Source organism: Desmodus rotundus, chromosome 6 (genome assembly GCF_022682495.2).
Source record: "Desmodus rotundus isolate HL8 chromosome 6, HLdesRot8A.1, whole genome shotgun sequence".
NCBI lineage: Eukaryota > Metazoa > Chordata > Mammalia > Chiroptera > Phyllostomidae > Desmodus > Desmodus rotundus.
The window spans coordinates 116943436-116959834 of NC_071392.1; the positions used below are offsets into that span (position 1 = coordinate 116943436).

Consider the following 16399-nt stretch of genomic DNA (forward strand, 5'->3'; position numbering starts at 1 on the left):
GAGGTTATTTTACCTGAACAACGTCTGGTATAGTGATAGCTTACCCATCTCTTTTCTTACCCACGCATAAAACAGGCAGTGATTCCGGAGTGAAGTCTGTTCCCTCCACCCGTTCGGAGAAACACTACACTTCCCAGAAACCTCTGCGGCAGCTTCTGCAAAGGGTTCCCTCATCCCACCCCCTCTCCCGGGGGCAAGGTGGCGAAGACCTTTACCGCTGGGTCCAGGCTGCTGGCTGCGTGGCTTTTCTGCACTTTAGCTTGCTTTCGACCACCTCTCGCCTCAAGACCAAGCTAAATTCCCTGGTCTTAGGCTGTATAGCATAAATACCGCCTTTCGTGAAGGCCGTGTAAGTGTGGCTTCGTGCTATCCGTGCACCCCTGTGGGCATCTCCACTTTACTGGCAGGAGAAACAGGGAAGGCAAAGTAGTCTCCCACTTTAACGCTGTGTAGTCGATTTCCTCTTGTCAAGTCCTCAAAGTTAGTGATAATCCTCATCCAGTTTCAGGAGGACAGAAACCTCGCACAGGCTGCAGCTTGACTCAGGCCTTTTACCTGAGTACGCTTGAAGACCTAATTGACTTTACTCAACTGTTGGAGCAGCATCCCATCTAGCAGATAGAAAGGAGCCCTCAGGGGCTATACAAAATAGCAGACTTTTATAGGCAGAAAGGGGTGGGAGGGGGACAAGGAAGCTACTGGCAAAGGGTAGAATGTCTCAAGCAAGGTCACCTTCCTTTAGGGGTCTATGGGCAGATTACCTTACAAGTACTGACCAGGTAATTCCAGACTGACTGGCTTAAGATTTTGTTTCCGGGAGAGGTTGAAACTAAGATATTAGGTCTTGGTTTGGTGGTATGGGCTTAGCACAAGTGACTGTCTGTAACGGGTTCTGCAAAGCAGACCCATGAGGACTGTCCCAAAAAAGTCCAGCCATTGTTAATATAATGAGAACGGTTTGCAGAGACATCGATGTAACCTGGCAGCTAAGGAGAGTGGACTGGAATGTGTATGCGTAAACAATGACAACTTCACTATAATAGTCAGTGGGAGCAGTAGACGCTGTTGAATGAGCATGTGTACTGTGTGGCCATCGCATTCAAAATGAGCAAGTAGAGCAAGGAATCTGCATCAAATTTTGTGTTAGGCTTGAACATTCCTCCATGGAAACTCTTCAGATGATTCAGAGGCTGCAGCTGTGGGCAACCGGCAGCTTCATCACAGCAATGCGCCTGCTCATGCATCTTGTGCAGAGATTTTTTGTGAAACATCCAATTACCCAGGTGACTCAGCCCCCTTATAGTCCAGATTTGGCACCCAGCGACTTCTGGCTTTTCCCAAAACTAAAATCACCTTTGAAAGGGAAGAGCTTTCAGACTATTGATGAGATTCAGGAAAATACAATGGGGCAGCTGATGGCGATTACAGCAAAGGATTTTACAGAGTGTTTTGAACAGTGGAAGAGAGATGCTGGGAGAACTGTGTGAGGTCCCAAGGTGCCTACTTTGAAGAGGACTGAGGCGTCATTGCCCTATGTACAATGTTTCTTATATCTTGTATCTTCTTCAATACCTGTCTCTATTTTTCATAGTACATGGATGGATACCTTCTGGACAGACCTCATATTTCAGCTCATAGGAAGAACATTTAAATAGTAATGGTAAGTGAAATTTAAATTTAGCTTTCACCTTTGCCAAAAAAGGAAATAGATTACTTTCCCCCTCCCTTTTCTTGGAGTGTTTTATTGAGAAATTTATGTGTAAATGTATCATTTTGATATATATGTAAATATTTTTAAAGGCTGAAAAGTATGTTGATCGCTTTATTATCTAGGCATGTTTGTCTTAAAGACCTAAGAGCCATGTCTTTGAAATGTAAACATTAAGGAAGATATTGCCCCTATCTTTATGTCACTCAGAAAGTTTAGCTTAGATGCCTTATTCCAAACTGCAAACTCCTGCTTATCATGGAGATCAGAGAAGTTTTATTTTTCTTTCAAATAAAGGCAATTAACTAGCACAGGTGGCTACCCCAATTACCAGGTGACTTTGGGATGAACTGTGAAAAAAAAAATGTATAGTGAACAATGTTGTAAAATCCTCTTATAAGAGGACAACTTACCGTTAATCTTGAGAATATGTTTGCAATGGGTTACATCTGCTCAACTATATAAAAAGTGGGATCTCTTTTTGTCTTTGCAATCTTATTAGTAGATTGCCTATAATGTGTTTCGCAGTCTGGTTTAATTAATTCAATAATAATAAGAAGAAGCTTTTCTTTTCTCCATTTGTGGAGAGGATTTTCAGGGTTGGTAGGAGATTTTATTTTAATTTTCCCCAAAACCATCTCTCCTTCCACCCTCTCATTTCTCTTCACCTTCCTTATAAAAGCCTGCTGGTTCTTCTCTGTTGCTCACCACTCAGGAGACAGAGAAATGGCCACAAGATCACTGTGAGTCAGGAGAGAGATGCGCTTTTCTGAAATTCTGTCCTGGCTGTCACAGAATGGACTGATTCCCTTCTGTTGTCTTGGAGACTACCATATTAGTACCGGGTATTATAAACCTGCCCTGAATCTGAACAACTCTCTCAGCATCTCTCTATGTTCTATTGTGACTGTTTTGTTATTCAGCGTAAGAACAACGTACAAGGATCAGGTCAAATAAAAATATAACAGAGTGATGTCAATGAAAAGAGGTAGGTAGCTCCGAAGACTTGTCTCTTCACAAAACATGAAAAATTAAGCAAAAACATCAGAATCAGCTTTGTCAGAACACTGGAAAATAGTCAAATGTTTCCAGAAATCAAATGAACTCTGAGTTAAAAAAAAAGTTGATTTACAAATGGTAGGAAAATATGTGCAAAAGACCTATTTAATAAAGAACTGTTATCCAAAATATACAAAGAACTCTTAAAACTAAACAATAAGAAAACGATCTTATTAAAGCCCAATTAAAAACTGGGCAACAGGTATGAACAGATACCTCACCAAAGAAGATACACAGATGGTAAATCAGCATATGAAAAGGTGTCATTAGGAAACGGCAAATTAAAAATCCAAACCGCTGACAACACCAAATGCCAGAGAGGATGTGGAGCAACCGGAACTCTCATTCATTGCTCGTGGAGATGCGAGATGTTGTGGCTGCTTTGGAAGACAGTGTCGCAGTTTCTTACAAAAGTAAACACGGGGTGAGGCAAAGGCAGGTTTGTATTTGTTCACATGGAGAATAACACAGTAGTAAATAATAATGCAAGACTAAACTGTGTTTTGCATACTCACAATTGTAAACCTACTTTTGCCCCCCCTTCTATACTCTTACCATATGACCCAGCCATCATGGTCCTTGGTATTTACCCAGAGGAGTTGAAAACTATGGCCACACAAAAGCCTGTACATGGATGGTTATAATAGCTCTATTCATAATTGCCAAAACTTGGAAGCAACCAAGATGTCCTTCAATAGGTGATGGATAAGTAAACTGTGGTACATCCAAACAATGGAATATTAGTCAGTGTCAAGAAGAAATGAATTATCGAGCCACGAAAAGACGCGGAGTAACCTTAGGTGCATATTAATAAATGAAAGAAGCCCATCTGAAAGGCTGCATACTGTATGATTCCAACCATATGACACTGTAACGGGCACAACTATGGAGACAGAAAAAGGATCGATGGTTGTCAGGTTGAGCGGGGAGGAAGGCGTGAACAGGCAAACACAGTACTTTTACTGCAGTGAAACTATTCTATGTGATACTGTTGGTGGTCACATGTCATACCTTCTTGAAGACCCATAGAATGTACAGCACCAGGAATGAACACTAATGTAAAATATGGACTTTGGGTGATAACGATGTGTCAGTGCAGGTTCACTGATTGTGACAATAATGTGCCCCCCTGGTGCAGGATTTTGATGGGCTGGCAGCAGGTTATGCATCTGTGCTGCAGGGGTATATGGCAAACCTCTGTACCTTCTGCTCAATCTTGCTGCGAACCTAAAACTGCTCTTTATTATTTTTTTAAAGATTTTACTTACTTATTCTTAGAAAAAGGGGAAGGGAGGGAGAAAGAGGGGGAGAGAAATATCATTTGCCTTTCTCATGCTTCCTGACCACAGACTGGGCCCACAGCCCAGCTGTGTGCCCTGACCGGGAGCTGAACTAGAGACCCTTTGCTCCACGGGGTGATGCCCAACGAACTGAGCCACACCAGCCAGGGCCTAAAACCTCTCTCTCTCTCTATTTTTTTTTCTCTTTTTTTTTTTAAGAAAAGCAATGGTAGGAAAGCTTTGCGGCATTTACTTTCCCTTGCCCCATTCCTCTCCCTGGCTTAGTGACCGTCTTGAAGATGGTGATCCCCATTCACAGTGTAGAACCCTGGACCCTGCTTCCAGAGGAAGCAGAGCAGAACATATTCTCAAAGAATTCCATTTTTTTTTTAAAGGGTTCTCTAAGAATTCTTCTCTAACTTGTCTAGAGACTGCTTGAGGACTGACATAAGGCACCTGCCTTTGTTTAGCCTGAGGAACTCACTCGAAACAGAAAAGGAGTTGTTAGCACAGGTTGTGAGATATTAATAATGGAAGGAGGTAAAGGGAATCAGACATTATAATAAACTAGGGAGCTGAATCAAATGGAAAGCCTAATAAACTAGGAAGGTGAATCAGCTATTAGGACAGCATTGCATTCAGCTTACTAGGAAACTATGGCATTTACAGGCTCATTCGCACACTCCAGGGGACTGTGGCTGAGGAGACTTAATCTGCCAAGGCGGCAGGAAAGCCTCCCTGGGGGTGCTGCTAGCCCTGTGCGAGGAGAAGGAGGGGAAGTTCCCCTGCTGAGCACAAGCGCAGCAGAAGTCAAAATAGCACGGGGGAGGTGCTGCTATGAGGCACCCGAAGTAGGTGCCACGGTGGTGATCATCAGGCCTGTCAGTCTAGCCTAGGCAGAGAATGGATTGGCTGGAAGGTGGGCCCAGCACAAGCCCGTGAAAGTTTAGGGAGCTGATTGGCTTTTTTGAAAAAGCAGGTGGTCCTTCCCAAACCTGACATAATATGTATAATCCCAGGGAACAAACCACCCCCCAGTAACGGGTGCCCATCCCATTTATTTGTATGTTCTCTTTGTGGCAACCGTTCGGGTCTAGCAGCCACCAGGGCCCACAGCAGACCCTACGGGCTCCAAAGCACTACTCTTTAATGTGAAATGGAAACTCTGGACACTAGGACAAAATCCCCCCTTCCAGACCCTCCTTCCCAGAGCTGGTTCGACCCCAGAAAGCATGACTGACCCTAACTGTTTTATGAGCCTGTATCCTCAGGACTAGAAAATTACTGGAAGCGCCCTGAAGGCACAGAGGCTCCGGGAACCCATGAAACAGGACAGACCAGACCGCAACGATCCAGGATGTACCAGACTACAGTGACTCAGGACATACCAGACCTCCACACGACCAGACGACCAGACGCTGCACTCCGAGATAACATCGAAACACGTTGCAGCCCAGCTGAGACATCCCGCTCTGCAGCCGCCCCATCCCCCGATGAAAGCTCACAGCCCTGGCCCCTCAGTGCCGGTGCTGGTGCATATCTCTGCCCCCAGCCCTTTCCCTCCCATGGGAAAGTGAAAATAAAACCTTTGCTCTCTGCTCCTTCTTCTCTTTGTGAATTCTTTTACAGCCCGCGTCACCGACCACCCTAACAGACACGGGCCTTTGTTTTGGCCTTGATGTAGACAAGACTGGGTTGTTTCTATGGTGGGACAGATGGAGATGGAACACTGGAAACCCAGGGGCAGCCTTCTATTTCCACCCAAATAAATCTTGCCACAGCACAATCTCCCATGCGTGGGTCCACAGAATACTTTCCTCGCAATCCCATGGCAGAACACGATTCTCACTGGCCGCAGAGTTACGAAGAGAACGTTCCCCCAAGACACTGGAAGGCGAATGAACAACCAGCTGCCATCTGGAGCAGAGACTGCAGGTGAGGCAACAACAGAATGCCAAAAGCCTGGGAGGAGAAGCTGAGGAGAGAATTTCTTTGGGAAATGAGGACGTTAAAAAGCTCCTATAAATACTGCGTAATTTTAAAAACTATGCATGTGCGCAGGACAGGACACATGTTCAGAAAAGACCTGAGCTAGAAGAGAAGAGAAAAGGGAAGAAAAGAAAAAGAAAAAAACAAAACCCCGAGGAAAACACATTTGCCTTTCTATACTTGCTGTGAATGAGACCAAACTGAGTGTAGCTAAGCAGGGCTGATGAAAACGAGCTCGAGTCACAGACTGTTCTCAAAAGGACCTTCAAAAGGATTCGAAAGTACTTGAAAGTCCTCAAACCTTCAAAGATCTCAGGGTTTCTCTTTGGAGAGTGATAAGCAATTAGAATGAACCAAAGCAGTATTTGTGAAAATGGGTTCTTTATCGTGCATGCTCTTAAATAACCTTCCTATTACTAGTGAGGGGAGGCCAAGTTTTCCACCCCACAATGTGCCTTTTGGGATGCCGATCATTTCCAGCTGGTTATTTTTAAGAAACGAAAAAACTCAAAAAGAAATTTTGACCCTTCCCCTTACCCGCCTGAAGGAATTCAGATAGAAAAACCTGCTTAAAGCAAGGGAGCGATCACCTCAGCATTGGAAAATGAACCAAGCGTGACAAATAGGAATCTAACAGGCCTGTCTGTTAGATCCCCTCTGTGCCCCATCGTTTCTGGGTGGCCCAGCAAGAATATTTTAACCACGTGTGTGCTCTTTCTCATCTACCTGTGAATTGTCTCCTTTCCCTTTGAAGTCCCAAATCCCTGCCTCACTTTCCTTAGTCCAGAATAGCATATTAACACTAATCTCCCATTTGTCCTGGGGTCCCATGTTCTTAGGAAACCCCTGTATGTACAAATATAATAAATTTGACCATTTTCTCCTGCGAATCTGTCTCATGTCAATGTAATTATGAAACTAGCCAGGAAAACTTAGAATAGGAAAAGAAAAGTCATTTTTCCTCCCCCACACTAGTCAAATCAGAGCATTGGACGTTGAGGCAGGGTAGTAAGAAGCTAGGAAAGTTCCTAGGCAAGTGCAGTGGGGAAGCCGAGACAAAGTAATTACACAAGGCGAACAAACTGACCAGTTTACAGCCAGCTAGTGAATCACAAGACCTTATCTTTCCTAACCAAGGACACTTGAAAGCACATGGTTTATACCTCTCCTCCCTAACCAGAGAATAAACAATGTAAGTCACACTGGTCAAGGAGAACAAAGACCCAGTGAGTGCCATATGGGCCAGCCAAACCTAAGGACGATGAAGTCAGGGAAACAAATAACAAAAAACTGGTTAGAGCCAGATAGACCCAAGATAAAAGTAGAGCAGTGGAACTAACCAGAGGATAACCCCAAACTCCCCTATATGCTCACTTTGATAAATCAACATAGTGAAGGACACACCTGAAAAATGACTGAGGGCTCGTTAAGTGCCTCCCCTGAGGGCTCCCCTAGGATTTCTACCCATAGAAAAAAGACAAAACCCCTCAAAACAAAGACCCAGCATGGCTTGCTCTGGAGCACCCATGTGCCTTCCCAGACATGAAATTTTTACTTTCTTTCTCCTAAACTCTAAAGGTCCCCACAAGAGTTGCAACCAGGGAAGCAGCAGGCAGCAGCAGCTCGTCCTGGACTGACCCCTGAACTTGTCTCCAAAGCCCCCTTTTCTCTGACTTGCCAGTGAGCTAACAGCCTTGGTTCACTCCTTTCCTATCACAGTTCTAGGGGGCCAAAGCAGAGCACTGCCTAGGCCCTCCTGTTGCTTCTTCTACCCTAAATCCTTCCTTTGTTTCACTGTCCCCAGCTGTAAGAAACTTACTCTCGAAATCACCTGGAATCATGTTGCGAAATCTTTCCTGCGCAAAGTCAAGAACCCGCACACTGCAGGCTGGCCTGAGGCAGACCAGTGCCTGGCTGTGTCCCCATCGGATGACAGTAGGAATCCAGTCAGTATTTGAAAAAAATAAGCAGTCTAATGTAAAGAAGCTTATATTGTTTAAAGAAGCAGTGTTAGTAAACACAAGCACAGTCATTAGACTTAGTTTCTTTCTTTTTCTTTTTTTATCTCACTCCTGGACATTTTTTCATTGCTTTCAGAGAGAGAGGAAAGGAGAGAGAGAAACATCGATGTGAGAGAGAAGCACTGATTGGTTGCCTGCCTGTATGTGCTGGGACAGGGGAGCATAGTGCCTGGACCAGGCATCAAACCCACAGCCTAGGTATGTGCCCTAACCAGGAATGAACCTATGGTCTTTCGGTTATGGGACGATGTTCCAACCAACTGAGCCACACCAGCCAGGGCTAGTCTCAATTTCTTATTGCTAGTTACAATAAAATTAGATTTATGTAATTTTTATTTAAAGAAACCAGGTGAGAAACGTACATACATCACAAGTGTACTTTCTTACAAATCACATATTGTTCTTTTTAAAAATATATTTTTTTCATTTATTTTCAGAGAGAGGGAAAGAGAGGGAGAGAAACATCCATTGTTCACCTCTCACACATCCCCACCTGGGGACCTGACCCACAACCAGGCATGCGCCCCGACCGGAACTGAACTGGTGACCTTTTGCTTTGCAGAATGATGCCCAACCCACTGAGCCACACCGGTCAGGTGCATATTGTTCTTAATACCTTTTCAAAGGTAGTCAAAAGCACTCAAAAGATTTCTTACTGTGATATGGGGGAATCATAATGAATGAAAGCGAGATTTGTGTAAACAACCCAATAATCACACACTACTTTTAAGACCCTTTTTATTGAGAGTTACAGTGAACTTAAAACCTAAGAGTACTTATGAAATCAACTCAGAATCAGTTATTATTCTCCAAAGAACATTCAAAATTCTCCAAAATACACAAGTATTCAAAAGCACTCAAACTGACTTTTTTAAATTCTCTTTAGAATTACTGCTAAGTAACCACGTAAATAGTGACAATCTGAGACACATGTATGTTCTAGAACTTCTCATTTATATGTTCTGAATCTATTCTAATTATGTCTAGTTATCTAGCTATTCTGGGTTCTCTCATTATCTCTACTAGTCACTCTTTCTCACTAGTTATATTAACAAGTGTTAAGTTATAGTTAATGAAATGTATGCTGAACCTGTAACTTGACTTTGACCTTGGATATGGACTTCAATCTCAGATTGTGAGGGTCAACACGAGGCTAAGAAACAGGATCAGGTGTTAGAGTGAGCATCACATACTCATCAAGAGAATCCATACCTGGATCTTAGTGTTAGCGCAGGCGGTTAAATACTAGCCAAGAAAGAGAGCAAAGGGAATCAGACATTATTAAGCATAATCAACTAAGGAGCATAGGCTTGCTTCACTAGGAAATGGCAGCTTCACACACTCCCCAAGGCATCCTCCACCCTAGGGACCTAGTTCCCCAAAGCAGTCATTACTGAGGGAAGAATAAAAGCAGCGAGAGAAATGCCTCTGCAATAGGAGCCAGGGTGTCAATCATAGAGGACTGTCAGTCTTGGCTGGGAAAAGGATCAAACTGGGTAACGGAGGGACACATGAACCCCAGAAGGTCTAGGAAATGGATTGGTAGGAGGACAAGCCTAGTGCACGCCCACAAAAGCTTGGGAAGTTGATTTTTTTTTATCCTCACCCAAGGATAAGTAATTTATTGACTTTAGAGAGAGAGGGAGGAGAAGAGAGAAAGAGAAAGAAACATCGACGTGAGAGAGAAACAACAATCAGTTGCCCCCCCTACATGCCCTGACTAGGGATTGAACCTGCAACCTAGGTAGGTGCCCCGACCGGGAATTGAACCTACAGTAATTTGGTGTACAAAATGATGCTCCAGCCGTGCCAGGGCTGATGGGTTATTTTGAAAAAGCACCTTTTCTTTCCCAAGTCTGAGGTAATGTAATCAGCCTAACAAAGAATCAATCTCTCTTTCTCTTTCTGTGTGTGTGTGACGGGTGCTCACCCCGTTCACTCACGAGTTCTGTCTCCATAGACATGTCACCCTAGCAGCTTCCTGGGGCTCACAGCAGACAGCGTGGCCTGGCGCGGTGCCATGCAGCAGCAGACTAAGCCGGCCAGGGACAGAGACGTGGGCTGCACCAGTGGCACAGAACGCCTGGATACGGGCCCTATTTCTGGGCCTGATGAAAGTAAGATTGGACTTCTCCCACTGCGGGGCAGACAGAGATGGGACATCGGGACCCGGGCCATGGCCTTCTATTTCCATCCAAATAAATCTTACCGCACCACAGTGTCCCATACGCGGGTCCCTGGAATGCTCTCCTTACAATCCCATGCAAGGGCCCCACTTCTGCTAGCAGAATGGTGAGGGTTAGCGTAAGGGTGTCAGGATCAGTGATGTCCTTTACACTTTCAACTTCCTGTGCTCTTACCCACCCTAATCATATTTCATCAAGAAGAATGCACTTGAACTTGCAGAACTCTAACAATACATTAAAAGCTTCATTTGTAATGTACGAGTGGTATTAGTTTGATTTCACATAATCTGCCTAGTATGAACTCCATTTGTTCTCCCTATAAAAAGTTGGTTTGGGGAAATATGGAGCCATAGGCAGACATGGCTCGCCTCTCTGCACAACCACATCAAAATTACAACTACAGTGTAGAACAACCATCACTCAGAAACATCAGAAATCAAGTCGAATGGAAGTCTGACAACTACAGAATTGAAGAAATTACATCCATCCAGACTGGTAGGAGGGGTGCAGACACAGAATGGGCTGGTCCCACATCCACGTGGATAAAAATTTGGGAGGGATATCTCAGGCGCCAGGAGTCCCAGGCCCACACAAGGCCCCCCCCCACCCTGGATTCCAGTGCCAGGAAAATGTTTCCACAACTTCTGGCTGCAAAAATAAGCAGGGATTGAGTCGGTGGAGGAGGCTGCTGGAGCCCCAAGTGATTCCTTTAGGGGAACCCACACATGGACTCACCTACTCAGACTCACTCCCTCTTAGCTCCAGTACCAGGGTGGCAGTTTGAAGGACACCAATTGTATACAGGGAGAGACTGAATAGTCTGGCATTGAAGTGAGCAGAGGCCATTGTCTCTATCTATGTTGAGCCCTCCCCCCACAGAGCCAGTAGGCTGGTGCCATACCTGAGACTCCATCAACCGGGCTAACACTTGGACCCACCTTGGAGATCCACATAGGCTCTACCCCACCCAGCTTACGAGCCTACCCAAGCTGCCTTTCCATAAAATGGCTGATCTTTACTCCTAAATCCTATCAAACAAGCAACAGTTGGCTTCAGTGAACCCTAGTGGCAGCCAGATTAGAGTCACAGTTTGGCTTCACCTGCGATTCTCCAAGGCCAGCACAAACAGCAGTCACCTCAGCTGTAATTGCTTTACAGCTCAGGCAGGGTGCCCCAGGCAAAACACAGGTGGGGGCTGACCTTCGCCTGCACCACCCGGGAAACCTGAGGGCCAATCCATTCAGTGGACAGCTACAGACCACATCAGAGCACCATCACCCTTCACCTGCATGGCTGACCCTCCATGGAGGGTGGAGGTTGGTGGTCAGTGGTCACAGACAGTCCTTGCAGCTGACTGGCTTAGGTAAATCCCTCCCATTGATCTGCCAGTAGCAACCAAGGCTCAACTATAAGAGAAGGGTGTACTCAGCCCACACAAAGGGCACACCTCGAGTACCCAGCCAGCTTGGGCGATAGGGGAGGCTATGCCACTGAACCATACAGGACACCTACTACGTTAGGCCACACTACCAGACACAGAGTCAAAGCAGATGCAGAGTTCAAAACACTGGTTATAAGGATGCTCCAGAAACTTAGGGAGGACCTCAGCAGCGTAAAAAAGACCCAGTCAGAAACTAAAGATACACTAACTGAAATATAGAACAATTTACAGGGGAACAACAGTAGAATGGATGAAGCTGAGAATCAAATCAATGATTTGGAAAATAAGGAAGCAAAAACCAACAACATAGAACAACAAGAAGAAAAAGGAATCCAAAACAGTGAGGATAGTATAAACAGCCTCTGTGACAACTTTAAGAATTCCAACATTCACAACATAGGGGTGCCCGAAGGAGAAAAGAAAAAACAAGAAATTGGAAATCTATCTGAAAAAATAGTGAAAGAAAACTTCCCTAATTTGGTGAAGGAAATAGACATGCAAGTCCAGGAAGTGCAGAGAGTCCCAGTTATGATGGATTCAAAGAGGACCACTCCAAGACACATCATTATTAAAAGCCAAATGTTAAAGATAAAGAGAGACTCTTAATTAAAAGCAAAAGAAAAGAAGTTAGTTACTGGAAGATTGCCAGATGAGAGGGAAGAGGAGAGGAATGGGTGAAGAGGTGAGGGGATGAAGAAGTACAAATAGAGGCCCTGGCTGGTGTGGCTCAGTGGACTGAGTGCCAGCCTGTGAACTAAAGGGTCACGGGTTCAATTCCCAGTCAGAACACACGCATGGGTTGCAGGCCAGATCCCCAGTGGGCAGGGCGCATGAGAGGCAACCACACATTGATGTTTCTTTCCCTCTCTTTCTCAATCTTCAAAAAAAAAAAGAAGTACTAATAGGTAGTTACAGAAAAGTCGTGGGGATATAAAGTACAGTGCAGGAAACAGAGCAGCCAAAGAACTTATACTCATGACCCATGGACATGAACAATGGTGGAGGGATTGACCGAGGGAGTTGGGGGCGCTGGGTGGAGGGGGACAAAAGGGGGATAATCAGGACAACTGTAATAGCATAATCAATAAAATATAATTTTTTTTAATTTAAAAAGTTAGTTTTGGGAAGTGTGGTAGTTACTGTTAATCTTGGAGTGTGTTTTTTGGATGAGGTTAACATTTAAATCAATGAACTTAGAGTAAGCAGATTGCCTTTCAAACTTCTTTAGTGAAAGGTTTTTGAAACAAGCCCTGTCCATTGTTCGCGTGCATCTGGGTTCACACACCTTGAAAAAATGCCAGAAGTAATAGCACTCGAAGGCATAACCACCCTTAGAGAGAGAGCATAACCTTAACTATTTTTTATCCCAATCCTCGCCTCCAAGTTTCCTTATGTTCCCTTCCTCATTTCAAATGCATTTAAAAAAAAAAAAAAAAAACCTACGAAACTGTTATTCTCCAGAGCATTTGGGATCTTGCTTCTCGACAATCGTCATCGGTTTGGAATCAAATTCTTTTTAAAATTCTCTATGAGTTTGGGTGTTTTTTTATGTCAACAGTTATAAGTCAAAAGAACAAGGAAATTTAGAGAACAGTGTGATTGTAAGCTTATTTTCTCTACACCTGCTTTGACTGGTATAATTTGACTCCAACGCACCTGTATTAGCTCCACCTCACCATTTCGCAGTTCTCAAGAGGAAAATATCTGGTTCTTAACTCGTCTACAAACGTACTGCTTCATTGTACATATTGCATTTTTATTTCCACTAACTCAACATAATAAAATACATTTTAGAATAGTGTGTGCTTCTGAGCTAGGTTTACTAATACTGTTTAGATTCACCTTAATCTGTTGTAATTTCCAATTGTGTGTTTGTGTTGTATATGTGTTTCTAAGCTAGACTGTATATATAAAGTCTATCTATTACTTCTGAAGCTTCAAAATTGTATGGATAATGGAGACTATTTTGAGCTTGGTTTCACATATACCAATTTAGCCATACCCTAAGTCTCCCTAAGATGTTGTAGTTACTTTTGAGAAGGATGTCTCATTCTGAGCTTATTAATATACAGCTTAATTTTGACTAGAAACACTCTAATTCACCTTAAAGAGAAGGAGAACCAGCAGGAATCTGGGCTGGGAATATCGCCTGTCAGGTCTGGTCCCAGCAATTTGGTCAGCACCCCCCAAAAAGCACTTGTGAGCACGGAGACCTGTCTGCTGTGAGGAAAAGAGGGGACTTGGAGACTGGGCAGGCGGCAGAAGCGTGGCCTCTGGAGCAGGTTAGAGGGGACAGACACTAGCAGCACAGGTTGGCTCTCTGACTCTGGAGCTGAAATGGGGACTCTACCTCTGGAAGGGGGACAAGGACTTAGGCTCTAGGGCCAGCAACGGGTTCTTATCCTCCGGAGAGAGAAGCAGAGATGTAGCCTCTGGGGTGAGAGGAAGGGACTTCTTATGAAGCCAAGATCCAGCCCCAGCCTCTGGAGGGGAAGTGGGAGCACAGCTGCCGCTGGGCTCCTGAAAATCATTCTGTCTCCGCCAGGCCTGACGCACTCCCCCTGGCAAGCGATGGAAGCAGGAAATGCAGAGATGAATGTGTGTTTCTGAGCTTGTTCGCACACTTAAACTTTACAAAGGACTTCGGAAGCTTGTAAGAAGTGTTTGACGTGAAGGAGTGATTTCCAGTTTGGTTTCACATAAACTCTTAGATACACTTACCATTGAGAATGCTTGAGCCTCGTTCTGTATCAGCTGTTCCATATGAATTATTTCTAAGGAGCCGTAAGAAGTTTCCTTTAAAATAACGAGTGTGCCCTGGCCAGTGTGGCTCACTTAGTTGGAGCGTCCTCCCATACACCAAAATACTGGAGGTTTGGTTCCCAGTCAGGGCACTTGCCTAGGTTGTGGGTTCGGTCCCCTGTTGGGGCACATATAACGCAACCAGTTGATGTTTCTGTCTCACATCGATATTTCTCTCTCTCTCTCTCTCTAAAGTCAACAAACATAAATTTTAAATTTTTCTTAAATAAAATAAATGAGTGATTTTGAGCTTTAACTCTAATTCCTCATAACAAGGTAGGTTAAGGAGTAATGACATTACTCCTCGCTACTGCTTAGATTTACCTAAGTTAGTTGCAATTCATTTTTATTTGCTTTTTCTCACCACTAGAAGTGTTCTTAAATGTGTGGTTCTTCGCTTGTTTGCAAACATACTGCTTGTGTGTACACATAGTTTCATTTCATCTTCATTTTCACGAACTCAACATAACAGGGCACTTTCAATTTAGCTTACATATACATTGCCTTTACTTAATCTACTTCCTTTGCTCGAATTTGCACTGAGATAGTACATTTGAGGTGACTGGGTTTCTGAGCCTGTTCGCCATGAAAATTTTCGATATCGCGTTAAAGCTCATACATCTTATTTTAAAGGAGTGAGGTAGAGCTTGATTTCACATAAACTCGATTTGTTCTAATTTCTCACGTGAAGTTATGTTTAGTACCACTACTTAGGTTTATCTTAATTTGCTCTAACTTGCAGTAAGACATTTAGATGTGTGGATGTGTCTTCCTGAGGTAATTTAACTTGCCTTTCCGAACTAATGTGCTCTCGCTCGCCATAAGAAGTCAATAGAGCTTAGTTTTCATCTTGACGTAAACAGCGTAGTTACATTTATATTCCGCTCTAACTCACAATACATTACTTTTGAGATTAAAGATCTGAGCCTCTTTTAATTACACTGCTTAGATTCATGTAAGGTTGCCCTAAATCACAGCAAATACTTACTTTGGCAAAGGAAGTGTGATTTGTTTTTCTGTTTTGTCGCGTTGCGTTGTGTTACGTTTTTTCCACTTCAGTCAGTCTCCTCTGGCCACCTAAAGGCTGTTCCTGGCTTTGGCTCCAGAGTCTCTCCCCAGGTTTGCCGCAAGGGCCAAGTCATGATTTGGCCGACAGGGGGCGCCCCACAGAACTGCGAGCTCCCCCCGCCCAATTTCTCTGTTGTTGGGGAGGGGTGGGGGGGAGTTATGGGGTGATGAGGGAGACAGTGACAGGAACTGCTGGGGATCCCCCAGGGTCTTTCAGACAGGAAGCCCCGGGTCCTGCCGAAGGCATCCAGCCTGTGCCCTCTGTGGTCACCTGGTCTCTTCCTTGTCCCTGTTCTACAGCCTCAAGGATGGAGAGTGCTAGGTCTGACCTGCAAACCTCCGGGGGCATCTGCAGAGCGGGCGGCCTTTTATTCGGGACCCTACGCACAGCTGGCCCAGAGGCCAAGGTTCCATTCTCAATTCAAAAACTGAGTCCCTCCCTCAGAGTCTACCTAGATCCCCGATGACCACACCGGTTGCTTAGCTCCCCTCCCCATCCAGAGGCTAAGGCCCTACTGTTCCCTCAGGAGTCCCGAATTGTCCGCCCCAGAAGCTGAATCTGGAATTTTTGACCCAAGGTCCAAGTCCAGACTTTGGTTCCAGAGACTAAGATCAAGGAGGCGCAGACAATAAAAATAAACACCGAAAGAGTGAGGACTCTCCAAAGAGGACCTACAGATGGCCGACAGCCATGTGCACCCAAAAACAGCCAAACAGTCCAAGACCGAGGACTGAACGAGAGTTGACCCAAATGGCTGAGGGAGGTAAAAATTGTCCATTACAGACATGCATGTCTCAGTAAGTGAAGTCCCCCTGAGTCTTTTCCAGCTCCCTTTGCCGTGGTC

General features: G+C 44.5%; 1 long non-coding RNA gene across 1 annotated transcript; it reads left to right on the forward strand.

Moving 5' to 3' along the window:
• Positions 1-227: 227 nt before the first annotated feature.
• On the forward strand, positions 228-5592 carry LOC123479604 (uncharacterized). Its single transcript, XR_006655264.3, has 3 exons — positions 228-349; positions 1592-1660; positions 5319-5592. It is a non-coding gene; the product is annotated as an uncharacterized lncRNA (long non-coding RNA).
• The last annotated feature ends 10807 nt before the right edge of the window (positions 5593-16399 follow it).